Source organism: Miscanthus floridulus, chromosome 8 (genome assembly GCF_019320115.1).
Source record: "Miscanthus floridulus cultivar M001 chromosome 8, ASM1932011v1, whole genome shotgun sequence".
In the NCBI taxonomy this organism is placed as follows: Eukaryota; Viridiplantae; Streptophyta; class Magnoliopsida; order Poales; family Poaceae; genus Miscanthus; species Miscanthus floridulus.
Window position 1 is genome coordinate 61504153 of NC_089587.1, and position 11667 is coordinate 61515819.

Consider the following 11667-nt stretch of genomic DNA (forward strand, 5'->3'; position numbering starts at 1 on the left):
TATATGTGGAACTATCTGGTCTCACCCGACATGTTCTGGTTTGACATTTAATTGTTTTATCCCTTGTTAGTTTTCAGGTCAAACTGACTGGCATGCTTCCGGATCACGGAGCACCCGGGAACCCAATTGAAGCCACGCTTTCTGGCTTGCTGTGTGTGAGACATAGTGCGTCACATTTTGTGTCAACACACTTTTTGGCACGCCCGGTGGGACCATCTGTTAGTTCAAGAGATAGCTGCAGCTGAGTTGAATTGGGCAAAGGAGCGACTGAGTATATTGAAGAACAATGCCACTAATGAGGTGTATCAAGGTTTTCTGGATGAAGCGACTGAGTATATTGATGAAGATGAGATAGCTGCAGCTGAGTTGAATTGGGCAAAGGAGCCTACTCAAGTTAGTCAACGTTGGTTGAAACAACAAAAGGGAACCTATGATTTTGATGTTACTAAGGCAGACATGCTTTTTGCATTATTGATGAAGGAAGGACGCATCAAGCTGCCAGAAGGACATCCCATGCTACGTCCTGAAGGAGTGAAAGACAAAAAGTATTGTGGCTTCCATAACACTAATTCTCACTCTATCAATGATTGCCGAGTGTTCAGAATACGAATCCAGAAAGCTATCCAAGAGGGACATTTGAAGTTTGATGGCAAGATGAAAATTGATGATCAGCCTTTTCCACAAAATATGATTTCTTTCTCTATGAATATGGTCTCTGCCAATGATCTCAAAGGTAAAGGCAAGGTGAAGGTGTTGACTTCTGATAGAGCAAAGGAAAGTGGTGCTGTTGACCCGGATCGGCAAGTTACCAGTAGAGAGCTGCAGCAACGAGTTCGGTTTCAGAATAGCCAAACCGAGAAAGGTCAAACTTCCAAACCTAGAGTTACATCACATATTTTGCTAAACAAGTGGCAGAGAGAGCAAGAGAAGGAATACTATAAGAAGCAATGGTTTATGGAAGAATGTCGGAGGTATGAAGAAGAGGTATACCGAAGGGAGCAAGAAGAATACATGACAGAACAGGAGCAGTCTCATTGGGGTTGTTCGTTCTTTAGGCATTGTTGGAATGAAGGCTTGAGGTTGCCTGCAAGAAATAATTGTCCGGAGTGTAGTGCTCAGTACTCCGAATATAGGCAATCTCGAGTCAACCGCCGTCCCGTCTATGAAAGACTTGGAACGAAGGTTCCTGAAGATGATCGGCGCCTAAAAATAGATGATTTTGAGAATCAGCAAAGGAAAAGATTTGCAGGTCAAGGTTGGATACATGATAGGGTGCATGATGAAGAAGCTGATTCCTATAGATACGTATGGCAAAAAGAACAGTGGTGTCCTCCAGGCCTGAAGAAAAGTCAGAAAAGAAGAGTTCAACGGTTGAGGAATAGGGAGTTGGAACAGGAAGTTACTGAGACAAAGCAAATATGGCGTCCTAAGAAGAAGCCTGATGGATGTGGTCCTTCGGCTGATGCTTGCATGGCTTTCTTCCTCCCATCAGAGTTTATAGCTCCCGAAAGCCAAGATGTCCAAGAAGAGGTGTACTCTGATTTTGATGAAAGTGAATGTCAGGATTTGATGGCTCAGCTTGTATTAACGCAGCAGGCTGTTTTTGACAAACCAATCAAGAATCGTCACTTGAGACCACTCTATTTAAAAGGATATGTCAATGGCAAGCCTTTAACCAAGATGTTTGTTGATGGAGGGGCTGCTACCAATATCATGGCTTATACTACCTTCAGAAAGCTTGGGATGGCTAATGAAGAATTGTTGAAAACTGACATGGTGCTTAGGGACTTTGCTGGCAATCCTTCCGATACCCGAGGTGCTATCCATGTCGAGCTGACTATTGGGTCGAAAACTCTGATTACTACCTTTTTTGTCATTGATGGCAAGGGGGCATATAGTCTACTCTTGGGCAGAGATTGGATCCATGCTAATTGCTGCATTCCTTCAACCATGCATCAAATTCTCATTCAATGGATTGGAGATGATGTTGAAATTGTACATGCTGATGATTCGGTAAGTGTTGCTGCCACAGAGTCTACCTACTGGGAATATGAAGGCGTTGATTGTTTCTCCGGAAAAGTGTGGAAAGAAGGTCCTGTAAATGTTTTCAGCGAGGGCCAACAGCCGATCCAAGCAGTCGGCTCTCATAGTAATTTTTAATGGGAAATCCTGTCGATGGCAACAAAGGAAAGTTGGGACGTGGTTTTATATCGGCTGATAAGTTGGAAGAAATTGATGTTGGTGATGGTTCTAAGCCAAGGCCGATGTATATTAGTGCGAAGTTAGACCCAGAATATAAATCAAAGTTGATAAATCTGTTGAAAGAGTTTAAAGATTGTTTTGCTTGGGATTACACGGAAATGCCTGGATTGGATCGTTCCATTGTTGAGCATCGATTACCCATTAAACCTGGATTTCATCCTTACAAACAACCTCCATGGAAGATATACAAAGAGGAGGTATTGGCCGATGTGAAGAAGGAGGTTGAAAGATTAATAGAAGCAAACTTCATTCGGCCATGCAAGTATGCAGAGTGGATTTCAAATATAGTACCGGTATACAAGAAAAATAGAAAAATGAGAGTTTGCATAGATTTCAGAAATCTTAATAAGGCAACTCCCATGGATGGTTACCCAATGCCAGTTGCCGATTTACTAGTAGATGCAGCAGCAGGTTATGAAGTCATTAGTTTTATGGATGGTAATGCTGGCTATAATCAAATTTTTATGGCAATGGAAGATATTTCGAAAACAGCTTTCAGATGTCCTGGTCATATTGGTTTGTTTGAATGGATAGTCATGACATTTGGGTTAAAGAATGCCGGTGCAACTTATCAAAGAGCTATGAATTATATTTTTCACGAGCTGATCGGCAAGATTATAGAGATCTACATCGATGATGTAGTGGTCAAGTCTAGAAATCATGAAGGACATTTAGCCGATTTAAGAAAGACTCTGGAGTGCACGAGGAAGCATGGCTTGAAGATGAATCCAAACAAATGTGCCTTTGGAGTTTCAGCCAGTGAGTTTTTGGGATTTTTAGTTCATAAAGGAGGAATTGAAGTTGGGAAAAAGAGCATGGAAGCAATACACAAAGTTGTGTCGCCAACCAATCTCACAGAATTACAATCATTGTTAGGCAAAATCAACTTTGTAAGAAGATTCATATCTAATCTATTAGAGAGAGTTTTACCCTTTTCTCCTTTATTAAAGCTCAAGAAGGATAAAAAATTTGTATGGGGCGACATACAACAAAAGGCTTTTGATGAGATCAAGCAATATATGAAGGCACCACCTGTGCTGGTACCTCCATGACTTGACAAGCCTTTTAAGTTGTATGTGGCGGCTGATAGCCTAACGATAGGGTCGGCCCTTATGCAAGAATTTGAAGGAAAAGAAAGAGTCATAGCTTATCTTAGCCGAAAGCTGCTAGACCCGGAAACAAGGTATTCGGTTACAGAAAAACTTTGCTTGTGTGTGTATTACTCATGTACCAAATTTTGGCACTATTTGTTGAATGCCGAATGCGTGGTAGTTTCTAGTTTTGATGTAATCAAACATGTGCTATCAATGCCGATTTTGAATGGAAGAATTGGCAAATGGATTTTAGCATTGTCAGAATTTGATTTAAGGTATGAATCAGCAAAGGCGGTAAAGGGTCAAATTATTGCCGATTTTATTACCCAACATTGGGATCTTTCTGTTGAGGCAATGAGCATTGTGCCTTGGGCCTTGTTCTTCGATGGATCATCTTGTAACAAAGGTGGTGGTGCTGGTATTCTCTTGATTTCCCCACAAGGAAAAACTTTTGAGTATGCGGTTCCTATTGAATTTCATGTTACTAATAATCAGGCAGAGTATGAAGCGTTGCTTAGAGGGCTTCGGCTTCTTATAGAAGTAAAGGCCGCTGCTATTGAAATCTTTGGGGATTCTAAGTTGGTGATTAATCAATTGAATGGTCAGTATGAATGCAAGAACAATGTGTTAAGAGAATATTATGAGGAGTGTAGAGAACTTTTGAAGAATTTTCTGGTAGTAACCTTGCATCATGTCCCTAGAGAGTGCAATGAAGAAGCAAATAAGTTAGCTCAAGCTGCTTCTGGATATCGAGAGAGTCGGGAAGTTTTTGCTATAGAAGAAGGTGTTTTAAATACTGATCAAGTAGATGGTGATTGGAGACACGAAATTGCCAATTATCTGAAAGGTCTATCTCAAAAAGTTTCCCGAAAACTCAGGTACAAAGCTCTTAAATTTGTGTTTCTTGATGATCAATTATATTACAAGTCCATCGATGGAGTATTGCTAAAATGTTTAAGTCAAGAAGAGGCCAAGAAAGTGATGTATGAGGTTCACGAAGGATTGTGTGGTGCACACCAGTCAGCTTATCGGATGAAGTGGATAATTAGGAGAACTGGTTATTTTTGGCTGATTATGTTGGAGGATTGTTTTGAATATTACAAAGGGTGTCAAAATTGTCAAAAATTCAGCAATATTCAAAAAGTTCCAGCATCTGCTATGAATCCCATAATCAAGCCTTGGCCGTTCAGAGGATGGGGTATAGATTTAATTGGTCAGATCAATCCTCCTTCTAGTAAGGGACACAAGTTTGTACTCTTGGCCACGGATTATTTCACCAAGTGGGTTGAAGCTATCCCTTTGAAGAAGGTAACGTCAGAGAATATGATCAGTTTTGTTAAGGAACATATAATTCACAGATTTGGGATTCCTCAAACTATAACAACTGATCAAGGAACTCAGTTTACTTCTTCAGAATTCTGTGATTTTGCCAAAGATATGGGGATTAAGTTGTATAATTCTTCTCCTTATTATGCACAAGCTAATGGTCAGGCAGAAGCATCAAATAAGATTATGATTAAAATCATCCAGAAGAAGATTGATGAAAAACCAAGGAGATGGCACTTGGTTCTTAATGAAGCATTGTGGGCTTACCGAATGGCTTGTCATGGGTCCACTCAAACGTCTCCCTATGAACTGGTTTATGGGCATCATGCTGTATTACCATGGGAATTACGGTCAGATTCAAGGCGAGTTGTGTTATAGAAAGAATTGGCAGAAGAAGATTATAAGAATCTGATGATAGATGAATTGGAAGATTTACATTTGATTCGTCTCAAGGCATTGGAAAATATTGAAAAAAAATAAAATACGCGTCGCCAAGTATTATAACAAAAGGGTTAGGCTGAAGCAGTTCGCAGAAGGAGACTTGGTTTGGAAAACTATATTGCCAGTTGGAACAAAGGATAGGGCGTTCGACAAATGGTCTCCAAGTTGGGAAGGTCCTTTCCGAATAGTAGAATGTGTACCTGGCAATGCATACATATTGAGGACTTTATTTGGAGAAGAGTTTACCAGAGCTATCAATGGAAGATTTCTTAAGAAATACTACCCCAGTGTTGAGGTTGGTTCATGAATGTAGATCAGAAAAGCCGATAAAGAGAAAATCGCCTTTAGCCTAAAAATCAGATATAAGACTGAGAATAGCCGATATTGTTCATATCGCCTTTAGCACAAAATAGCCGATGCAGTTTGCATCGCCTCTAGCACAAGAATGTTTATGCAAGACTGGGTTGTTTTCAACATTTTTCTGACAGTCGTAGGCAGAATTTTACCGAAAAGAATAAAAGAAATAAGTATTATTCCAAAAGACGAGATTATTTATAGAAGTCCATCCTAATACAAACTACTCCTCAAATAACTTGTTGAGGACGGACTGGGGGTTTGTGGATTCGGCAAGGGCAGCGGCATGATCATCGTAGGCCTCCAGACGCTCATCGATGTCGTCGATCTCGTCCGGGCGTCCTCCAACGAAGCCAACTGGCTGGAAGGAGTAGTCCTCGTTGGTTTGGGAGGTCATTGCCGCCAGCCCGAGAGAAGCGCCAAGGTGCACACCTTGGATGACGGCCTGATCAATGCGGCCGTCCACAGCATCAAGGCGTGCCTCGGATGTCTCCCCCTGGGCATTCACCTTGTCGGCAATCTTGTTCGCCGCCGCCTTCAGGCGGTCATTCTCCGCAGAAAGAGCTAGGCAGAAAAGAAAAAAAAAATGGGTCGGCAAGCAAGGGAAGCCAGAATGATAAAACCAAATGAAGATATCAAACCGGTGATGGCGTCGCAGAGTTGCTTCCGCTGGTCCTCCCATTCGGCTTGATCAATGCCGAATTTCTTGGAGACGTCGCCTAGCTCCTCCCGGGCTTCGTCCCTCTCCTGGCGAAACTTGAGCGCCTCCTCGTGAGAGTATGGATGGTGTGCATCTGCTGGTTCCGCCGGGCCCCAAGGATTGGAATGATAGGAGCTTGAAGAGCTGGAAGAGCCGGATGATGGAGTTCCCGGTTGAGCTGCTGTCGCCGGAGGAAGGAGATGATATTGGCTGGAGCTGATGACCCTTATCCTGATGAATGAGGAAGAAAAAATCGAAGCTAAGAGATGAACAAGAAAGTTGCAAGGGGCAAAAAGCCGAATCGTACCCACGATGCCGGCAGCGCGATGCTCTACTTCCTTCAGCCTCCCCGTCGGCAGGACGCTTGCCACGGTCGCCACTGTTCGCCATTTGCTTTGGTGGAGGTTAGGGTTTTCTTCTGGAATGAATCGAACGAAGGAAGTGGAGGAGACGGATGTGAGAACACGTCGGCTAGAGTGATGGTCATCATACCATGACCAAAGATGAAGGCATTAATAGTGTCAGACCAAAAATGGGAAGCTGCTATCAAAAGGGAATCGTTTTTGGGTGTTTCTGCTAAGGATAATTCCAGACAATGACTGATGTCTTGACTTTCCCAGTGGCTGCTGCTTTTCTCCAGCATTCTCCTGTACTAATTCCGCCATCCGGCGATTGGGGGAAATGGCCAATTCTTGAACGTGTTTGGCCATCGGTTTGGCGAGATGATCCCAGATTTGAAAGGGATTCTTTGGGTTTCTTTCTCGATAATTTCAGAAGGGTCAGGATTTCCCATTGGGCTGAGGAAATAGGAGTCGAGGTTGGCAGCATAGGGAATCAAAATCTGGTTCTTGTATTCCTTTAGAAGGTGATTGAAATCAGAGAGGAATAAGCCAAAGGAGGAACGGGAGGATCAAATGAAAATTGCCGAATATAAGTAAAGTTTACCTCTGGGATTTCATCCTGGGTCGCCATTGAAGATTCGAAGTAGGTCCGAGGTTGCGCTGAAAGCTTGAATTTTTGGGCAGTGGAGGCGGTGTTGAACGGTGCTGACCTAGGAGGAAGAAGGAGCTTGTGGTCAATTTCAGAATAAATCAACTTTTATCTCGAAATTGAGGGGGCATGTGTTAACACTGGATTTTGGTCGATTCTAGAGGGTGACAGGTGGACCCGCATGCAGGAAGAAGGGTATTCGGCAAACAAAACAAGCGGTCAGCTGAATGCTTGTGCGGTCGGTTACTCCAGAAGGCGGTGACTCCATTCGGGAAAACAGAAGATGGCAGGCGAAGCCGATCGAAAAGATGAAAGTTGTAATAATAAAGGACTCTGAGAGTTTAGGGTAAGGAATCGTAAGTTTCCAAGTTTGTTTAAAAGTTCCTTTGTAAATCATAGTCTTCTAGGACTCGTGTTTTGTCTAGGGTATAAATATTGACCCTCGACCATTGTAATAGAGGTTCACAACCAAATCAATACAACCGGCCCCGTGCCAACTTTCGAGTCCTTTTGTCGTGTCGTCGAGTTCTTCGAGAGGAGTCATCGATCCGTCGACCTCCGTAAGTTCCGACAACCTTGTTATCATGTTTAATATCATGCGGTGGATTTAGACGTGATGCAAGTAGTCTTGTTTGTTTTCAATGGTCGTGCAACGGATCTTTGCTTGACAATCAAGAAGTCTTTGCTTATGCTTTGTTTATGAGTAGATACCGTGCGGCAGGCGTTTGCTCAATATGCTTAGTGAAAGCAAGATAGTTATCGGCTCTATTAGATATGGCAAATCTAAATAGATTCATTAAGTTATCCAGTGTTGCATGTTTTAAACATTTTATATATTTGTAACACACTTCTGCCCAATCTAGATTGATATTGTTCGGCTCTCTCTCTCTTATGGTTTTATTCGTGCTTCAACGATCATTGCTTTTTCATATTACCTTTGCAAATAGATAACATGCTCATAATGGCTGAATTATTTTAATCTAGATTGTCACATGTCGCGGGTTCATGCATGTTAATCACGTTTAAGCTTTAACGAAACCAGGTGTCGTGCGGCAGATGTAGGTTTTAGATTAGTTTAATCGTTTTTATTTGCACGTTCCTTCTTCATGGACCCCAATTCGGCTGGACTGCCGAGCTTGGTTATGCATTAACTCATAATTAATTTCACTTGTTCAAACATGTCTTCCTATGCATATGCGTTCAGCAATCGGATCTTTACGTGTGTTCATCTTACGATTAGCCGAATGGTGTATAAACTTGTTGGCAGACAGCTTCCTATAGTTGTATGTCGTCGTAAGTGGCTTCAGGGCCGTATATGTGGAACTGTCTGGTCTCACCCGACATGTTCCGGTTTGACATTTAATTGTTTTATCCCTTGTTAGTTTTTAGGTCAAACTGACTGGCACGCTTCCGGATCACAGAGCACCCGGGAACCCAATTGAAGCCACGCTTTCCGGCTTGCTGTGTGTGAGACACAGTGCGTCACATTTTGTGTCAACACCTGCACGGGGTCATCACCGTCAGCACCTTGTTGGCGGTTCTTATCGACAAAATCTAACCACCAATATAAGTCCAAAAAGGAGAAAACTATATGTTTATACACACATATACCTTTGCTATTGACATAGTTTCACATAATATGCATGTATAGTAGCCATTGCTCATACTGGCTAATGTCTGCTATTTTCTTCTGTTATGATTGAAAATAGGATAGTGTATGTCTGGTTTCTCCCTGCTGGAAAACTTCATCGCTAATCCAGAGGCACTCCTAAGGAAGAACCGGTCTCATACCGCTTCTTCTTCTCCTACTCCGTCGACAGCTGAACCAGTCATCCCCACACCTCCGCTACTCATGCTATGGCCGGCAAGACCCTCCGTGACTACTTCATCCCTGCTGTTGCCAACGTGCCCACCGGGCCTGCTGTCAACATCAGGGACAAGAACTTTGAGCTTCGCACCGGCTTGAACATGATGGTGCAGGCAAGCCCGTTCTACGGCTTGCCAAGCGAGGATGCCAATGCGCATCTTCAACACTTCCTAGAATTGTGCGACATGATCATCATAAAAGACGTCGCACCCGAGGTCATCCGTTTCTGCCTGTTTCCCTTCTCCCTCGTGGGGAAGGCGAAGCAATGGTTCTACCAGGACCAGGAAGCTATTGACACATGGACGAAGTGTTCCACGACATTCCTCGCAAAGATTTTCCCCATGAGCAAAACCAATGCCCTGAGGGGAAGAATTTCAAACTTCCAGCAAGTAAACAACGAGTCCATTCCTGAGGCATGGGAAAGGCTTCAGGAATACATCCTGGCCTGCCCGCACCATGGGATGGAGAAGTGTCTGATCCTCCAAAACTTCTACAATGGGTTGACACCCATGTCGAGGGGCCACATTGATGTCGCTGCTGGAGGAGCCTTTCTCTCACTCACCACCGATGGAGCTACGACTCTGATCAACAAAATGGTGACAAACCAAGGGTGGGGAGAAGAGAGGGCTAACACCAAAACACAAAAAGGCATGCATACCATGAAGGAGACGGATATGCTTGCCACAAAAATAGACCTCTTAATGAAAAGACTTGATGAACGTGCCGCCGAAAAGGAAGCAACATACACCGTCAAGGCCATGGACTCGCATATGACATGCGAGGTCTGTGGAGAAGTTGGCCACTTGGGGAATGACTGCCCCAAGACCCGCGAAGACGCTGCATACATCAACAACGGGTTCCGCCAACAAGGAGGTAATAACGGGTGGAACAATCAGTCGTGCCCGCCATTTTAAGGAGGTAATTCGAACTTTAACTCAAATTACAATTCGAATCAACCTTCTTTGAAAGACTTAGTTTTAGGCCAAGCTAAAATAAACAAAAATCTCACTAAAAAGTTGGCATATAATGATAAAAGGCTTGAAAATGTTAATTCTAGAATTGAAAACTTAGCTTCCTCTGTTAAGAATAAATTGAGCTTTAATAAAATGATAGAAAGTCAATTAGCTCAAATTGCCGCCGCTATACCTGTCAACCATTCGGGGAAAATCCCGGGGCAACCCGAGACTTCTCCGGAGAATGTTCATGCAACTGCAGACATTTAAAGGAGGAAGAGTCCTGCTCAGCGGACTATAAAAAGGTGAGCCCCCGCCGAAGGTAATCGGTAGATATCCCTTTCTAAAAAAATATAATCAAATTTCTACTTTTTCAAAATAAATCAATTTTTGAATTATTAAAAATACATAAAATAAAATTTCTCAAAAAATTCATATAAATTCCTTTTCTGAATAACAACTTTTAACTTTGCCAATTATCATTTTCCTATTATTTATAAAAATTAAAAACATAATAAAACTTTGTGGGAAAATCATTTTCGAGCTGATCGTTGCGAATCAGAGCCAACACCCAATGGTCATGAGTTTGAATCTAGCCGTTGGAGCTACCTGCCAAAGGGGAGCAGTAGTGGGCCCACTAGGGGCGTGGGTGCACCCGCACCGCGCTTGGCTCCGCTAGCGCGCTACCACCTCGGAGTGGCTCCTAGCCGTTGCCCCTCCCCTCCTAGGTCGGTTGCTGGCCGGCTATAAAAGGGAGAGGCCAGGTGGAGCACTCCTCACCCTTTCCTCTCCACATTTTCATCTCTCTCAAACTCTCTTGCTCTAATTTTCATTCTGGCATTTTCCACAAAGTTTTAGTGCAAGGAACCTCTGCAGAAAAATTCTACTTTCAAGTGCTAAGCAAGCTCTCGAGTTCATCAATTTTATTTTGCTCACATAACCCGTGCTCATGTTCTTATTTGCATTGTTGTTTTGCCATGAATAAGCTAGGGAAGAAGATTTCTAGTGTGGTGAAGAAGGTCACGGGGTCAATCTCATAGCACTCCCGTGGAAGCTCAAGCATGCATCACTCCACCGACCATGAAGAGAGCCCGGTGCATGAAGAACAAGCCACGCCAACAGGAGGCCAAATGGAGCCGATGGAGGTGGTAGATGACTCACCCTACTTCAACCTAGGAGAACAGGAGATGCAAGCGTACGCCCTCATCAAAGATCGTGAGTTCCTCCACACGCCGGCATATGACCTCGACCTCCTCGAGAAAGTAGGTATGGATGCCGAGTTCTACACTATTTGGAAGACGGTCGGTTGGGAGAATGTTCCTCCCATTTGGGAGGAAGGATCTCGCCTTCTAACCATCCAATTTTTATGCTCCTTGCAAGAAGTTGATAATGGCATTACTTTCCATCTTTTCGAAATTGAATATTTTGTGCCATGGAAAGATCTTAGCTTGCATATAGGCTTCCATAAGAAATGTTTAGTTGAGCTTGATAACTCCCTCAAAAATTTCAATCGTCATAAGTTTTGGAAGGAGATATCAGACCAATCTATAATTGGTAAATTTCAACCTCGTAATATGCAAATTCATCATCCTACTTTGAGGCTCATGCACCGTTGGATTGCTATGACTTTATTCCCTAGCCAAGACATCCACTTTGTTCGCAATGATGAATTACGCTTGC

The 11667-nt window shown here is 43.1% G+C and overlaps 1 non-coding gene across 1 annotated transcript; it reads right to left on the bottom strand.

Moving 5' to 3' along the window:
* Positions 1 to 9390: 9390 nt before the first annotated feature.
* Positions 9391 to 9497, bottom strand: LOC136478741 (small nucleolar RNA R71). The gene has a single exon (XR_010764454.1). It is a non-coding gene; the product is annotated as a small nucleolar RNA R71 (small nucleolar RNA).
* Between the last annotated feature and the right edge of the window lie 2170 nt (positions 9498 to 11667).